The sequence below is a fragment of the Achroia grisella genome, unplaced genomic scaffold (genome assembly GCF_030625045.1).
Source record: "Achroia grisella isolate CSIRO2021 unplaced genomic scaffold, CSIRO_AGI_Agris_v1 utg1320, whole genome shotgun sequence".
NCBI lineage: Eukaryota > Metazoa > Arthropoda > Insecta > Lepidoptera > Pyralidae > Achroia > Achroia grisella.
In genome coordinates, this window is record NW_026712621.1 from 312,545 (window position 1) to 331,557 (window position 19,013).

Sequence of the window (19,013 nt, forward strand, 5' to 3'; positions counted from 1 at the left end):
TTGTATGTAAATAGATGTAAATAAAAAAATGTATAAAAGTAACAGATTGACTGACAGTTGACTGACTGCCTGCAGATTTAGAGGACTTTACACTATCAAACTAGTCATGAATCCAAGATCATTATAAAGTTATTTTATATTATCACTGCCTTAAATAAGGACTCTTCTAACTTGATCAGTAGTTATTACCACTGTTTATACATATAGAGATATTGCGTCTATTAGTTACCTTCTAATTACACTATGTCGGACTTTTATTGACATGGAAAATCCAAAAATTGGGATAAAAATAAAATACTGACATCAATAGGTTCCTACGTTTGAAATACCTTCTATGGCCACCTTCCCAATACATGCGACAATCCTCTTTTCCAAATTGGAGAGCGGATTTAGCATGTTAGATTATTCACCGGTCGCCATTGGATTTCGTAGCAAATCTAGCTTTTGCCTTAGTGCGACAAGCCAGTACTTGTTATCTTAAAACAAAGCAGTTTTAGGGTAATGAGTCAAACAAAAAGGATTTAGATGTATAACAGTAAAACACAAGGAGTGTTTTACTGTTATATATAGCCATGCTGTAAAACTGAAATATAGGTACTTAAACGTTTCAATTTCTCAGGAGTTTTAATAACTCCTCCACCAATACAATTTAATTTGCCTGTTACCTCTTCCCAGGCCTTATTGGGCTCCTGTTGGCCATGGAACCCTTTCACAAGATAACCCATCACGTTATCGCGATGAGTTTTTGCAAACTCTATTAATAACTCCAAGTGGCAGCCCAAAATTTGCATGCGGTATATCTACACAAGTCCTGCGTATATTACAAATAAAGTAAATGATTTCTATAAAATATACCTGTATATTTAGAAATATCTTACTTACTTAAATTATTAACCGGGTCTTAACATGAATAATTTTATGGCAAATAAAGGTATTTAAACAATCTAGTGACGGTAGATGAAGAAAAAACTCCTGTCACCTATCTACATTGACATCGCTGTTACTCCAGTCAGCTCGTGACCACGGCTAGTGCAATCTAGTCGAAACGTTGAGAGAGGTAAATACCTTTATTTGCCATAAAATTATTCGTGTTAAGACCCGGTTAATAATTTAAATAAATAATAGATAATTTTTTTAATATAAAACAAAAACAATAAAATATCAACATAATGCTACTTCAACGCCATCAAGCAGTCAGTAATGAAGTTTTCTATTGTAATGATATTCGAAAATATTAAAAATAATATATAAAATAAATTACATTAAAATTACATTAATACAGACAATAAAAAAAAAATAAGATAAAAAAAAATTAAATAATGTATATTAAACACAAAAGTTTAAAATTAAGAGGACTATTACAAAATGATGCCGCTCAACTTTAGGTATAATCGCATGGATTTACGCACACACACAGTAATACACGCACACAGACGCAAATAACCGTGTAGCTCAATCGGTGTGGATTTAGTATGAACCATTTTGATCCTTGTAATATTTTAATTAATAATGTGATATGTTTCTACTTAACTGAGACTACTTATTGGATTTTTTTAAATAACGTGATTTATCTTAATTATCAAAGTGCTAATAATGACCATATTTTTTTATTATATTATTCCTAGAGGGTTGATGTCAGGATGCTGGCCGATTGTACAACTAAAAGCCAAAACCTTAAGTAATATGAGTAACAAATAATTGGGATAAGGACAGGAAGATGAAATTACTATAACATAAATTTATTAATTAATTCTTCTTACATATTAATTCAGTTTATTTATTAATAGATACAATATAATTTATTATAAGAGTCGGATACATTATTGCCATATTCACTTGTTCTAAATATTATACTTAGCAAATAATTATTTTATTTATATATAATAGTTGTGTTTTCAAGGCTTTGTTTTGATTTAAAGGTCCCATCCTTATATGTATATTAGGTGTGTCCGCGACTTCGTCAGCGTGGTATAATGAAATTGACCAAATAAAGGAAATATATTTAGATTATAACTTAAAAAAGTTTCTTTGTTTCAATTAAACAATGACGATACTTTTATACAACCTTTCATCTCCGCTTTTAATCCCTTACAATACTTTTTTCGCACTATAAAGTAGTCTATCTTATATACCTTTCTCAGGGTATACTATCTGTGTATATGTATATCTATCTATATAGACTACCTGTGTATATATATGGTAGTGAATTTACAAGGTACAGGGGAATAACACCCGAGTTTTCAGGAATGGCAACGCATGAGGGAAACAATGTGCTGATATGAACATGGCAGGTACTGCTCATGTATATAGGCGACGGTTACCCCTTTCCATCAGGAGAGCCGTCAGCTTGTTTGCCATTCTAAGTTGTAAAAAAAAGCTTCAACTGCTATCATTGCTGTTCCTGCATCATTGACGTCGCCGCATGATATTGGCTGATATTGCAGCTTCTCGTTCTTGGTTGGCCGATTCTTGATTCTTGATAAATAATTAATTGTTAATGTCAAACCTTTTTATAAATTATTATAAGACGCCTCATTGATTATATGTAATGAAATCACCATGAGCTATAGAGATTTTGGACAGAACCTTAAAAGACCTTAGAAACACCTCTGTTCTCATTGGCGGGATTACTTTTATACTTTTGCTGGAGATTTCTGAAAGACTCTCTGTGTCATTAACATCGTCTCCCTTATGGACTTTAATTGAAAGTTTAAAACTACTGACAAATTTGAGAGCTCATTTTTATGGAAGCACAGATAGTGATTTCCCACACTAAATGCTCAAATTTGAGGAAGGAATTTCTCAAAAGCATGATCCAGTCATGAAATTTAAGCCCGCCGAACATGTGCAATGGCGTCCCATTGGATATATTGCTTACTAAAGAATTGAAAGACAATTTAATTGTAGACCATTATAACCGGTACGTTAGCTGGGCAACCAGCTTATATACCAAGAATACCGATGATTCCAACTGATCTGCCAATACCATTTTAACGGCTTCAATTTCCGGTTAAAATATCATCTACACATGTAATAGATCTATGTATGTTTTGATCTTAAAAAACTACGCAGATTTTGATTCGTTGTTATTTAATAGACAGAATAGATAGACTCAAGAGGAAGGTTTATATATAACGTCCCAATACTGTACACGGATCTTTAAACGCGCGATAACCTATATATCCCATATTCACGCGGGCGAAGCCGCGAGCTAAAAGCTAGTCTCTAAATAAAAACATTTATAATGTTGTTGACTTTTCACCCAAACACGCATAATTATTTGACATAACTGTACAGTAATGAAAGTCCAACGAGTATAATAACAGAATAGCTGCAATTTAGAAATATCTGTATTGTGTAAAATAAAATAAAATTGGATAAAATATCTCTAAACATTAAGGAATATAATTTATATATAATTTGGTAATTTATTTACAATCCACATTGCATACTAGATGATATACACTATATAACACAAGACAAATGTACGTAAAAATAATAATGGTATTTTTATAAACAATAACCCTATTTTAATTTAGAAAAAAACTACAAAATAAACATAGAGTAAAATTGGTTTACATTTTCTTACATTTTTCTCTCAGATAAGCGTTATTTTTAAAAATACTAAAATGTTATCTTTTTTAATTTTAACAATTAATTGCCATTAGTGTGACGAAATACCATGCTCTTGTGCTTTTCATAGTCCAGCAGGGTAGGTAGGTTTTATTTGTAGCATAACTGTACTTTTGTCTTGGCATGCTAAAATAAATATTATATATATATTTAACAACAACTTTAAATTAATATTCGTAGAAATAAGTATATATTAGCAAAATTAATTAAATATTACTTAAATTATCAAAATGGTTTAGTCGCTCTATACTAATGTTCACTGACGAATGTCTTATCTTAGCGGTGTTGTAAAAAATGGCATAGGTCCTACCTCGACGAGCGCTAGCGCGCCACTGAGAATTTACTTTTGGCGCAACGGAATTTATACAACTTTAAATTATTATTATTGTTTATTTTTTTCTTAGAAACTTATATTTTTTTTTTCATATTTCTAATTTACAAATATATTAACTTTATTATTATGTTTTTTTTATGCAACAATTTCGTTGTATTTATGAGAAAATTAGAAATGATTATGGCAAAGTTTTGTTGAAATTTCGGGTTTAATTATGATCAATTTTTTAGATATTTAAGTTGAAAATGAAAAAAAGGACGATGCTGTCTCAATTTATAAAGTAATTATCAAGTTTTAGTAAAGATATCATATCAATTTATGTTTGTTTATTAATGAACGACGACCCCAAACTTCTGTCATTTAGCGTTTTTGAATAAACTATTTTAGAAATTAGGAAGACTAACAAAGAGAAAATTAACATTTAAAAGATGTTGTTTTTAAGATTAGATATCTATCTATATAATTCAGGAATCAAAATGTATATCCGACTCTTAATTTCTTAGAACCAGAACCCCAAAGACACTGCTTTTAGGCCAAAAAATGTGAAAGGCCTCTTAACTATCCTACTTACTATTTAGCAAGTAAACAAGAAGTAAATGACGCATTTTGTAATTGTTTGAAGGAATAAAGGGAATAATTGTTCCACAAGAACCAACAAGTCTATCAACCCAACAAATTAAAAGTACCTACCCTTCTAAATGTAAAAGCTATCTAGGACCATATTAATATTCTCCATCTATGGCTTCGTACTCACTTTTTAAATTGGTCGGATTAACAAAATTCTTTGCAGCTTTATACTAGTGTTTTATCGATAGAAATTATTTATGTTGCCGTCATTCGATCTTACATTATCGCATTTTTTAAATTGAAATGATTTTCTATTGCATCAACAGAAACGATTTCATATAGCGTTACATAAACTCGTCGTGGAAAGTTCATTTGTATCATCCAGTCGAGGAGCGACTGGTATCTAAAATAAAGATTTAACTAGAATGAGGTATGAAACCACGTCACTTAGACCAACGTGGCGAATTTATTAGGAATTCAGCGATAACCGATGGACCGCCTGAAGGTCAACCTGACATGCCACATTGCTAGTAATGTGGTTAGGTACTTATCCTCGTACTAATAGTCCACTCCCCATCGTAATAGTGCCCCTAATCCCTATGACTGACAGTCCTTATACCGTCGATAGCGAAATGGTGGGAGTAAGTATGTATGTCGTGATGGTCGTGTGGGTAGTTACGGAATACATTAATACAAGTAAAAATCAATTAATAAAATAACATAAAAATAAATTTTATTCTTTTATAATATTTCTAGCTTTTGCTAGCGGCTTCGCTCGCGTTAATTTATCCCCTTAGGGGTGAAATTTATCCAAATGCTTTCTTAGGGGATGCATACGTCATAGTAGCTTTATGCATGCAAAGTCTCAGCCCGATCGGTTTAAAATAGACAAAGTTTCATACAAACTTCATCCAAAGACACATACAGACAAAGTTTCATCCCCTATTTTATCCCCTTGGGGGTAGAATTAATCAAAATCCTTTCTTAGCGGATGCCTACGTCATAACATCTACCTGCATGCCAAATTTCAGCCCGATCCGTCGAGAAGTTTGGGCTGTGCGTTGATAGATCACTATGACAGTCACCTTTCAGTTATATATATTTAGATTGTTTAATTCTGCTACCATTAGCATATGGGAGTCTACAAATACTTATTCAGTGCGAAAACCTGACCAACACTGTCGGCAGCGCTGCCAGTACCGATCGCAGAGCAGTTAACATTATTCTGATGACACGTCTCGATTGGAGGCGAAACATGTGTAGCAATAACGATAGGATGTTAATTTTTATGTTTGGATGTTTATTTTTAACCCGTGGATATCTGTATTGGTTTTACTATTATTAATTCATATCTATGTACTTATATACATACTACATTGTGAAACTGTTTGTATCCCAAATAAAATAAAATAAAATAAAATAAAATTACTAATGTAGTGAATGTAGTTGTAGTAGGCTTCCGTACTAAATATTTGTGGTCTCCTACAAGCTAATCGGAATTAAACGAAATAATATAAATCTATTGAATAATGACATAGAGTTCGGCAAAGTAACACATAATTCCATGAAAAACACAAGAAATATAAAAAGTACGTTATATATATATCAATTATCTGAGCTAGCACTAATTTTAAGAAGTCAGTTTCTTATATCATAAGCCTTATTTATAGATATGTCTCTTCGAAAATAATGACTGTGTTCCAACACTATATTCAGTAGCTCAGAAAGCTGAAAATCGTAATTCGAGTAAACACCATTGTGCCATTATCGCACCTAGCCAAAGTAGGTAAGCAACTAATACACACATATTCTAACATTTTATCGTCTCCTGTCTGTGGAAGTACAGCAAGTAACAAAAGCCATAAGAAACTGAAATCTGTGCTGTAGTATGATACAGTACAAAATTGAAGAATTCCTGTACTTCCATTGTTGCTGACAGTAATTCATGTGAGTGTGGCTTAACTTAGCGTAGGAATTTTCTCTTCAGTTTATCTAGACACAAAATTATTATTTTCGGGGTATACTTTTACTTAATCAGCATTAGGTATGAGAACACATTCTTAAGTAAATGAGTGTTACCATGATTTCTTATTAACGTACTTACTCGTAGCAAACAATTATATATATTTTTATAGCACTCAGAGAAAGTGAGAAAATAATTTGGACAATGTAGGCAAAGGTCTCCTAAGAATTTTCTTATTAACTCTATGAAAACCTTTAAATAAAAAAGAGTCAATAAAATCGATCTCTACGATATGATACTGTGACAAATTGTTAGTAATTAGAAGAATTATAACATAAGTATTATAACTATTATTTGTAATATTTTAGTAATCATATAAATTTATTGTTATTTTTATTTTACGGCTTACGTGTACAAGTGAAGAAAACGAAAGGTAACGTACACATATAGGTAAACGATATTCTTTAAGTGCGACCGATTTTCGGTAGTTTCTACTTATATCGAACTAAGCGAAATCATGAGCTGTCTATACTACACTAGCTATATGGTACCTATATGAACTATGGTATCGTATCAAAGCAATAAATGATAACAAACACAAATCAGCCATAGCATAACACTTATAGACTCGGGTTCAAACCACTGGATGCAATTTCATGGGACAAAGACATTATAATAATATACGCAACCCTGTTATGTTCCTGGAATAGTAAATAAATCAATTTAATTTCAAATTTTAATAGGGATGACGGTTTTAAGTTGTTGAGCATATGGAATGCAGTGTTAAGTATCTATACTTAAAACTAAGTGTAAAGCTAAATATGCTGCAAAAAGTCGAAGTGATACAATAATGGCACTTAACTTAGGACTTCAATGTTTTCCATTAATAGTGATGACGGTTTTTGTAGAAAATGTCTTAGAAAATGGGGAGACCGATTTGTCGACTCGTCATAATTATTCACATACACCGGCATCCCCAGTCGTCCAGCATGTTTGCAACAGCGTCAAATATTGGGAGTTATTAAATTATATTCATATGTTAAACAGGGAGAACCAAGGGTTTGTATGTATATTATTTGCTATTTCATTTCCACTTTCATTATTCGCAATTATGAAGTTTGAAAATCCAAAAATACACATATCAAACCCACGTATGATTTTTGAGTTTGTTGTTATTCTTCCCACAGCAATTAGGTCCTTACCTAACATGAATGCGCTTAAAGGCCAGTCAGTCTAGGTTTCTCCCGTTACCAATACGCTCATAAATACTTTATTACAAAGTCGCCTGCGTGGGTCGGTAACTTTGTCTCTCTTATTATAGCCAAAAAATTAGCTTTGTTTGTAGTGTGTTATAATGATAAATAGTGTTATTATATTTTAATACTTTTATTGTAGCAGAAGACACAAGACATTGTACAAGCAAGACATTTTACAATATACTGTGTAGTGTTGCCATACTAATCTATATAATTCTAACACTTGTTACATAGTGTTTCGTCTTAAGATTAACATATAGGTATATAATTACTGGTTACGAAGACATGACTTCTTAGCCTTCCCTAATGGCGACGCATGATGTAGATAAGCCACGGGCGTCACCTAACGAACTGATATCCATGGTTCTGCCCACATAAACAACGGTTACAACTTTCCATCTGGTGTGCTGTTAGTTTGTTTGTCATTATAGTTAATTTAGTATTCAGCACTTCTGTGCATAATTATCCAAACAATTAAAACAACGTAATATTCCTAATTCCTGCAAAGAAATCTTTTCTGTAATATTATATCAATAGACAACAAACTATATATTACCTATATATAAAAAAGAAGAAAGTTTTAAAATCAACTTTTATAACTTTCCCCGTATTATCAACAATTCCATAAAAGCTCCGGAACAGTAAAACGAGAAAGCAGCGAGTTGCAACTTTACTTAGCCATTATGTGCATGCGGCCGCAGCCACTGCGGTATATAAAATACCAACACCTGTATGCTTTGTGAACGAAACCATTGACGTCATAGGGATGAAGCATGCGCAATCGCCAGCGTCGCCATAACTGTTGGCGTGGCGGAATTAAAAAGAGGAGAATTTAGCAGAACGCGACACGCTGTTACAGCGATTGGCCGCGTCGCAGCTTCCAGAAACTTCCAAACAAGCGCGGGAAATCATCCACCGGTAAGTAATATAATAAATTAACATGACTAAAATTAAATCAGCCATGACTTAAGCGGCTGATGTTTTTGGGTTGTTTTCTATTTTTATATTATATTAGATGTTTTATTTTATAGCTTTTTAGGTGATTCTTATGGAATAGACGCAACAGTTGCGTGTGATATGGTTGAAAATTACGTGGATGTATAGAGCAGGAAGTTGTAATGAATTTCGAAAAATTTAGCAAGTAAATAAAGTTTAGGGATATTTTTTTTTTGTAAAGGTTAAAAAAAATGTTTTACATATTTATTTGCTGTTTTCTTATTTTTTTAATCATTTGTTTAAAGTATAAATAGTTTAGTTAATTAATTAAGAGACTTCGTAATGTGACTCCCGGATTTTACCTCAGGGATAATAAATTATAATTATTAAAACCTGCGTTGTCTCATCTTATACTACCTAGACCGTTGTTTTCTTGTACGTGGTTCTACTCTGTCCTAATGTTGAAACTGTGAGATCACTTTTAAACCGCTAACTGTTGACACGCGACTTTGTCTGCTTTATTTTTAAGATCAAAGAAAGCCTGTCTATTATTTTAATATTTTGTGTCTAATTTCATTAACATTCAGACAGACAGACACACTTTTGATTTAATCATCATATTAATCAATGCTTTCTAATATATATATGATTGTCCCCCTTCCGTTGTTAGTCCATTTTTTTCTTTCAATTAAGATTTTTTCGGATGTTTTATCTCAAGTTCGCTGTATAACTAGCATGAATGAACAGTATCGTTCATGGAGATTTTCGGAGTATTTTTTAAATATTTACACTTTCTTTTGTGTTTATTTATTTTCACTATGTGTATTAGCGTATTATTATTATTAAATATATTGTGTTTTAGCACTTATAATTCCTTATGCTACCTTTGTAGTTACAAGTTGTAAGTACGGAGTACCTAAGATATCTTATTCACTGACTTTATCCTGTTTTAACCGTTTAATGGTAGTCAAACAGTTTCCGGATTCTATTTTCTTTAAGAATACCGTATTACCATGTCAAAATGTTTTCTTCTGCTCCAGATGTACCACCTATTTAGCACAGTTAGTTTTGAGGTAAAAACATATTATTCAATATTCCAGTTGTTAAATACATTTTAAACAAAAATAATGTCAGTTTAGTTTTAATGTAAAATGCAGTAGTTGGGGTAAATTAAAACTAAATTAATAGAATAGGAACAGTACAAATAAGCATAGAATAATATTATAATAAAACAGAATCTGGAAGATGTGTGATCACATTAATATACAGGTATTTATAGAAATTGGAGTCACAGTTCCGACGGCGGCTTGTCACCATAATTCCATTAAGAGATTATGAGTGGGGTGAAAAATAATTTTCAGAGTTACCTAATACAATTATTGGTATAATTTTTGACGGCTACGTTTTGTATGAAATATTTAATTTGTCTACGAAATGACAACGGGTAGTAATAACATATTTTAATGGAGCAAGGAATTTAAAATAAAATTGTACGTGAGAAAATTTTATGTGATAATGGCAATAAAAACGGGCATAAAGTATGACGCATATAGTCGAGTTCTTATGCATTCTCATTATCATTTCCAATAATTTTATATTACTGGCACTAACTGTGTATCGAAAATTTGCCAGATGGGATAGTTATGTAGAGGCTTTGTCAACCATATACGTCATGGTGAAGTCAAAATTTGGTATGAAGTGGGAGGAATTGCTGTTAATGGTGATGCATTTTCTGACGAGCCATAGTAAAAAAAACGGAGACTAGTGTCATTGCTAGCAATATACAATGTAAAGTCGACCTCCATATTCCCTCCTTCCCTCAAAACATCGTGGTAGTTTCCAGGTGAATTCACAATGATGGATCAATCGACCTGCATTGACGGGACACTGTTCAATCAATGTCCCGTCAATGCAACTGGTCAATAGTGTATCCGCCTGCGTTAGCGCAGATATTTTCATCCTAAAAATAATCTACATTAATCAAGTTACTTTTTATATATAGATTAATATATATAACTGCTTGTATTGTTTTTAACGCATTATATTATACTGAAATAAAGTTACAAGTGATAGATGACGTTGAGCGTAAACAACACGACCTTATCACTGGAAGCGATATTTTCCAGGAAACCTTGGGAGATATATATCTACCTGAGAACTCTGTGGTATTAAAAAATAATTTTGTTATAAATCCAGCTTTAATCATGACAAGATCCCGTTTATAAGTAGTATTCGTGGAATCAAGGACATAACTTTGTCATTATTTTTAAAAATATTGCTTTATAACGAAATAAAATGTTGATTGGCAAAAAAAAGAAAGTTATGGGTGCTACTATATTTAGGGGGCGCCACTATATTACGCTTACGGGAATCAGTAGCGCCATCTTTCCCGCACTATCTTCCTGAAATAAATAATGTGTTGGGAAATTAGCTGCTGGTAGGGAGATAAGACAATCTAAGGAGATATACGGTGCGGAACGCCCGTAAGGCGCGTAACCGTGAACAAGCAATGGCCTATTAACTAAATGAAATAACTTTAACTATCCTTATACATTGATGACAATTAGTGTATATATATAGGAACAAAAAACATCCTGTTATCGTCATAAGTATAGGATTTGGAACAAATATTAACTTAACTATTAAAATGGAAATATTATAATCAAATAAATCATTAGCAGCAACAGGCTTGTTGTGTTTAATATAAAATTAATTAAAAATTTTTTAAACGGTTTCCTAAGAATTTGGTGCTTATAGCTCATACATATGTATATTAAAGGGAAAAAAAAGACAAGAAATCTTTATTATAATTGATTTATGTGTAGGCAAGATTTGTGACTTTAAGGCAACGAAATATAGTAACTACTTGATCCGTGAAAATGACTTTGGGTTTTAACGGCCCAATTTGCATCGCAGAGTGCTTCTGCATAAAATTATATAGTTTAAGTGATTTTACAAAATTTCCAGCGTAGTTATACTGACAAAATAGGCAATTCTCAAACAAATGGCAATTTGGCGGTGGAAAATTTGAGTAACTATTCCATATTCTCATTATAGGGACTGTACCAATGAGTATTTTTATGCGATGCTTTGGACTCATTTCACACAATATATAACAAATATTTCACCTTTAAATAACGATTGTAAGTTACTTAAATGACTATCAGAATAATAATTGAAATATGTTTATGGAGGACTCAATGCCCGATAGTGTAGTCAACCAGTAACCGATCTATTGAATTCTCTTTAAGATCATGTTTCTTGTAGGTAGGTACTATTGTAATAGGTAATATAATATAAATTATATTACCTATTACAATACTACAAGGAACCTCTTTCAAGAGTAGGTACCTACATCAGACACATATGATAACTACAAATATAACATTAAAAAAGAAAAATCTTACTACGTTTTATTATTATTGAGTTCACGATACTTCATTAGTGTGGCAACTACCATGCTTATAGGTGCTCGTAATTATTTCTTTTATATTACATGTATTTTATCAAACATAAATATAAATATCACATCATAACATAATAAAAAAAAATTTTTAAATATAAAAAAATAACAGGTATTACTTGATATAAGTTGTGAGGATGGAGACCAAAATGACGAGCAAAAGAAAACGGCACCGGTATAGTCGTAAAATATTGTGTAATAATTGACTTATGTCATGTAAAAACAATATAGTGTTTATAAAAATTATAGACAATAAAAAAGGTTTAGAAAACAGTTTCCAACACAAGTACTGGTAGATTTAAAATTTAATAAAATTTAATTTTATTCATTAATCCTCAGTGCAACACTTCGTACCTCATAGCGCGCATCCTAGAAAAAAGAAAATCTGCGCGCGTTCTATTCACATCGTGTTGACCTATGTAGTTTATTAAGTGATCGCTTGATAGAGATGAGTTTTAATGAGATACGTAATCCCTAAGATAAAGGACTAAAGTTATATATGTCCTATTAAGTAACACATATTTAATTTATATAGGTGCCTCATGAATAAACGTTGAGAATATAGTTTCAAATTGTTTGTCAAGATCTTCCAATATGCACCCACATCAAAGGCAGGTAGTAGATTGGTGAAATAGATAGGTGTTTAGTAAGTATATATTTAAAGTATGTTTTGGACCATACGGCAGGTACTCTAAACATAAATTAGAAAAATGGAAAGCGACTACGTTTGTATTTTTTACTTATCTTTTTTGTTAAGGGTCGATGTATTAAGACCTCTCGTTTGATGTTCATGTAAACGAAGGTTGTGAAAAAATATCGGTTATCATTTATCTTGAAACACAATATAAAAGAGTATTTCTTATTAAATACAAAAAGAAATGTTCTTTTTTCAATTCATTCATCATCATAACAGTTCTTAGTATACCATGCTTTAAGAAATAGAAATAGAAATAGAAATAATCTTTATTCAAATAAACTCATTACAAGCACTTTTGAATAGTCATATTTTGATTCTACCACTCATTCGGAATGCAGATTCATCACAAGAAGAATGAGCAAGAAACTTGTGTGTTGCTCTTTTTAATAGATGTTTTTTTTTATATAAATAATTACAGTATAACAAGTAAGAGGCATGCGATAATCAACAAATCGCTACGCACTCATTATTAATGTAATCAGATAATATTGTCAGTGCTATGGATTTAAAGTTTTTCTATAAAAACATTATTATCGTTAACGAATTCTTCAATTTTATAGTAAGCTTTTTTGCAAAGGAAGTGTTTTATTTGACATTTAAATCTTTTTTCTGGCAGATTTATAACATACTCTGGTATTTTATTGTAAAACCTTACGCAATTGCCATAAAACGAATTACTAACTTTAGCCAAACGACATTTATATATATTGTTAAGTAAGCTTTTATTAATGCAATCATATATATATATATATATATTTTCATAAATGCAACGGTGAGGATATTTGATTCCTTAAAACACTCTCGCAATGACTCCCTGGAACCCATACCATAAATGGAGCGAATGGCCCTCTTTTGTAAAGTAAATATTGTATTTATATCAGCTGCTTTGCCCCATAACAAAATACCATACGACATAATGCTATGGAAATAGCTAAAATAGACAAGTTTAGCCGTTGCCACGTCTTAAACGCACGTGTTAAACGCACTTGTGCTATTACATATAATATATGTATATAAAATTAAAATGATTATATATATATATATATATTCAAAATAGAAGGATGTATTATTTAATTTAATAACAATATAAATCTATCTAAATTTGCTTCTTGTTATACGACCGATGTTTTGTTGTTGTATAAACGACCTGTTACGATATCATCACCAGCAGACAGATGAAGCCGACTGTTAACAAAAGCGCCCGTAATCCGACTGGAGATGAAAAGAAGTTAATCAGTGTGTACTCAAGCATCAATTCAGACGTTTATCTGTATTATTGTGTTGTATTTACGAAGAAACATTGAATAGTAACTAAATAATTAAAAAGAACATTTAGGTAGCCTAGTAGATGTATTTATTTCACATTTTATTATACAATATGGAAAATATTCTGAAGGTTTCTAAAATATTTATTCTAAGAATATACTTATACTATAATATAAACCAAGGTATGAGGCGTTTTACTGATAGATAAACAACTATTGTTTTGTTTTATGCACCTGTATTCTATAGAGATATGCATAAATTATTTCACAGTATCTAATCGTATGTAGGTAGATTAAAATATAATTTAATTTTGTTGTTAATTAATTAAAACAAATTAATATGTCTATCAGTAAAATCTATTTCCTCTATTCTTTTATGTGCACTGTGGGGTTTAAAAATAAGAGGTATTTTATTATTACAAGCACAGCATAATTAGGCATACATTATCTATAAAATTTCCATTAAATTTGCAAATTTTCAAAGACATGGCATGGGCATACATTATCTATTGTGAACAGTTTTACATACCAGTCTCTGGTAACTCTTCAAACACCATACCAAAATGATTTTATTTACTTAATAAACTATGGTTTATTAAGTAAATAAATTATTTTATGTAGATTTAATAGCCCATTTCAATTTTTTTAGGGAGTGAAGAGAAACTTTATAATATTTTCTAAGTACTTTGCAATTAAATAAATTACTAATTATTTACATATTTTATACTCGTATTTCTCGGTAATACGAACATAAATCAACTCTGTTCTAAGTAAAGGTGCGTCACCATGTTAAATATCTAGGTAGTAATTATTTTGTGTTTTGTTTGTAACGTATTTTGACCTCGATAAAGCTTTACAGACGCTTTGATTTCAAAGCCGGAATCAGTTTGTAAACAACACTGAACATATAAATTACTTTTAAATTAAAATCTACGTATATTTAACTACTGTCCTTGTACTGATGATGTATTTGATGGTTCCTTTTACTTTACCTATTTTACACCAAACAAGATTTGGTTTTATAGCACGACCTAGAAAAATTAAAATAATTTTTATATTTATGATATTTAACTATCGAAATAAAAGAGCTTAGGTATATAAATACTAATATAATAAATGTGATATTCTGTTTATTTGTCCGACTATTTGTTATCTTTTCACCATTAAATGGCTATACTGTATTCATTGCAAAATGAAAGCAACGGATTGCTTAATGAAATTTGGAATATGAAGATTATAACGAAGACGAACATATTACAAATATTATAAATGTAAGTTTGTAAGTATGGATGGATCATCATCGCAGCCCGGAAGACGTCCACTGCTGGACATAGGCCACCCCCAAAGATCTCCACGACGATCGGTCCTGCGCTGCTTGATGGATGGATGAGATGGGTGGATTACAAAAACTGCTGAATGGATTTTGATAAAATAATTGGATTTGATAAGATAAAGTTTATGGTATATATACAATAATATTGATTGATATATATTGATAACAGCTATTTGTATACCCACCCTATTTATGTTATGTATAAATTTCTAAATTTCTAGTATACATTTTCTTACAAACTTTAATTACATGTAAATACATAATTATTTTCACCCCGCCTTTGGTTTTTTGTGCCAAGGCGTTATTGTAAGGTCATTGTTTAATACGTAATATGTTAGAAACTAGTATAGGAAAATAATAATACAATACTCGTTTCACCCCTCATGACTTTATAGAAGTGTGTTAATGTAATGTTAATGCGACTCCAAGCGGTAAATTGAGAATGTTATTGAATTGAGAGTATGTTTTCGATCAATCATTTCCAAATGAACGCTCATACAAATATTTAACGTCGTAGGTGCACAGCTACGAGTATGACGACGGTTACGGAGGTCGTAGCTGTAGTGTATACGTCTGTATTTAAATAAATTATCACTTCGGGGACTTTCACAAGGATCGTTGTGTGTTTTGGCTCAGTAATTAGTATTTCAGGAATGTGATGGATGTTTAATTAATGTTTAAATTGGGTTATTGATTGGACGAGACTTTCTTATTTAATTATTAACCTAGTTAAAAGATGAAGTAAGTTCTTAATTCGATTGTGCTTTTTGACATCTGTTACTTTAGAAATTCATTTTATTTGAAAACGATTCCAAAATTCTGTCTTCTTTGAAAGAGTTAATTTTCAGATTGATGTCTTAGTGATTGGATGAGGCCTTTTTTATTATTGTTATTATTATCTGACATAAAAAAGGAAGTATCCAATTCGATTAGATTTTTTATGTTTGTTGTACTAATTTGGGGAAATTATGTTTTATTTGAAAGGGTACACTTTCAGATTTATTCCCATTCATGTTTTAGCTTTTTTGTTCAAATCAGTTAGTAGCTTGGTGTGGAATCAATATCTTTCAAAGTCAAAATATTTTTTTCATATAGGACATTTTGGCCCATTGATGCTAATCTGAAAATTAAGTTTAAAAACATATATATTTTTTTCAAACTTATTATTGTTTCGTTTTTATCATTTAAATAATAAAATTATATTATCTTAATTTAATAAAAAAACAACTGAATTTTGATCAGATCTCACGTGGGCAAACTCGAGGGCGTTGTAAATACCTAAGTAAGTTTTAGTGGGTCGTTTACAGTATAAAATAAACATTTCTCACTAAACATACAAAGAACAGCATGTTAACAAAGCACTCTGTAAATTCCCCTGATTTATTAGAAGTTTGTATTTAACTTATAGAGACCTATTGAAAGTAATGTTTCAATACATTATCCAAAATGTCCTATGGAAATTTAAAATAACGGGTGGTGAATTTTATAGTAGATTATGAGTAATTAGTTACCATTATTATTAAAATAATGGTTTAATAGTTTCAGATATTATTTATTTAAAAATATATTATCTAGAGCTAATTTAACACGTATACGTATAATAATTATACATATAAATACTTAATTTTAAATGTTTGCACATATATGTAAAATGCACATATAGGTAAAAAGATAATTGTAGATACAAAACTACGTAAGTGAATAAACATTAATGAAAAGAAAAGCCTAAATCATTTTATTGTAACTGTAAAAAAATATGAATGAAATCAAATAGAAATATTTTGTAGATAAACCAATTATTATAAACAGAAACGTAAACGAAAAATACAGAATTGTAACTAGACTGTATGTATGAAATAAACCTTCGACAATGCCATGAAAGGGCAAATACAATCGAAAACAAGTCATCTATTCGATTCTAAATAGTTCAGATCCGGATTCGATAAGTCAGTCCGCTGATTTGTACGGATTTTTCCACCGCCTCACTATATTGATCGATCTGATGTTTGTACCAATCAAAAGTACTCTGTCTTGATATTAATCTAGTTACTAACTTTGCCCCAAATCGGCTAAGTTTACAACAAGAACAAATTTCGCCGCAGTGCTGATGTAGATCTCAGTTAGACTGAAACTTCCACAGACACAGTTCCGAAGTCTATCTGCTAGCTATGCATAGCTAGAAAACTGTCTTCTGTAAGGGATTTACTTTCAATTTGAAACTTTTATTACTTACCAAAGTAAGAATATCTCAATCGAAATATGTATATAAAAATTGTATATCATTCATTTTTCTATGTTACAAAATAATTTAACACTAAATATGTATAGCCAATTATTTTATTTTATATTCATTTAAGCAAACAATTAGTTTAAGTAAAGATTCTATATATATATATAATTTGAAAACATATTAAAACTCAAAATGAGTATTAGAAACAAGAAAAGCAGCCTTATATTGTCCATCCATGACTCATATTAATACATATAAAATAATGAAAAATTATGCTTTCTTTATTAATATCGGGTTTTAAAACATTTCGACTAGGTTGTTACTAGTCGTGGTCACGAGTCTCACGCCAGTCGTCGTCTCGTACCACCGGATAAATATTAATAGTGCCTGAAAGATTACAAATAAGTAGGCTTTAATTACACTGCAAATAGCCTAATTTGCATTGAAAAGTATACTAAAGACAACAGATTTAATTTAAGTAGTTTTAATAACAATGCCTGCCTTTAATCTCTGCTACCGTTGTTCTAATCACGTGTCAATCAAAGCCCGGTATACTGGCTATGTACAATGTGGATGCAACAGGGCCTCTGGTAAATAGGTCGACGTTCCGTGAACTGGGTCACCAGAACATCAGCTCCCGGTGAAACCTACTAAGAGAAACCGGTAACAAAGCTTAAAATCTATAATGCTGCGTAGATATTTGCCCTATTTAAATTGTAGACTGTAGACCGATTATTCTTCAATGTTTGAATAGTCTTTTCAACTTTCGTTTACTATCTATATCAATTCCCTCTCTATTTACTGATTCGCTTTTTATTCAGTACTGCATAATGAATTGGCAACTCTATCTAGAAGTATACAAATATATCGGTATTTGAATGTGTAAATGTCATAATTGCTAGGTAGTTTGTATGGTAACTTTTAAGCATAAATTAGATACTAAAACTACTTTTCTCCATATAAAAATTGTTTCAAAAATTTTTATATAATTTTTAGCGAAAAAAGTTTAGGAGAGTGATGAAAACGCCAGTATTTTATTACCGGTCTGGATGGTAATAACTTTTTATTAATTCACGATAAAGTAGTTGTTTTAGTAGAGATCGTTATGGAGTTACTTTACAAATTGTGTTATTGCCAATCATTACGACCTCTTTTGTATCTGAAGAATTAAGATTATCATACTCATATTACAATCGTAAAAGCTTGTAAGTATGGATGAATGGATGTTTGTTACTCTTTCACGCAAACTTAACTACTGAACGGATTTTGATGAAACTTTAACAGTGACAGTAATATAACTTATATATCAGAATAATATGCTTATATATCAGAATTG

General features: G+C 30.9%; 1 protein-coding gene across 1 annotated transcript in view; it reads left to right on the plus strand.

Annotated features, from left to right (window-relative positions):
• The first annotated feature begins 8,589 nt into the window (after positions 1 to 8,589).
• The window catches only part of LOC131855184 (uncharacterized), an 81,742-nt gene continuing 71,318 nt past the window's right edge, over positions 8,590 to 19,013 (plus strand). Inside the window, exon 1 of the mRNA XM_059206428.1 lies at positions 8,590 to 8,671. The gene's annotated coding sequence lies outside the window, so the exon portion shown is untranslated. The remainder of the gene's footprint in view (positions 8,672 to 19,013) is intronic.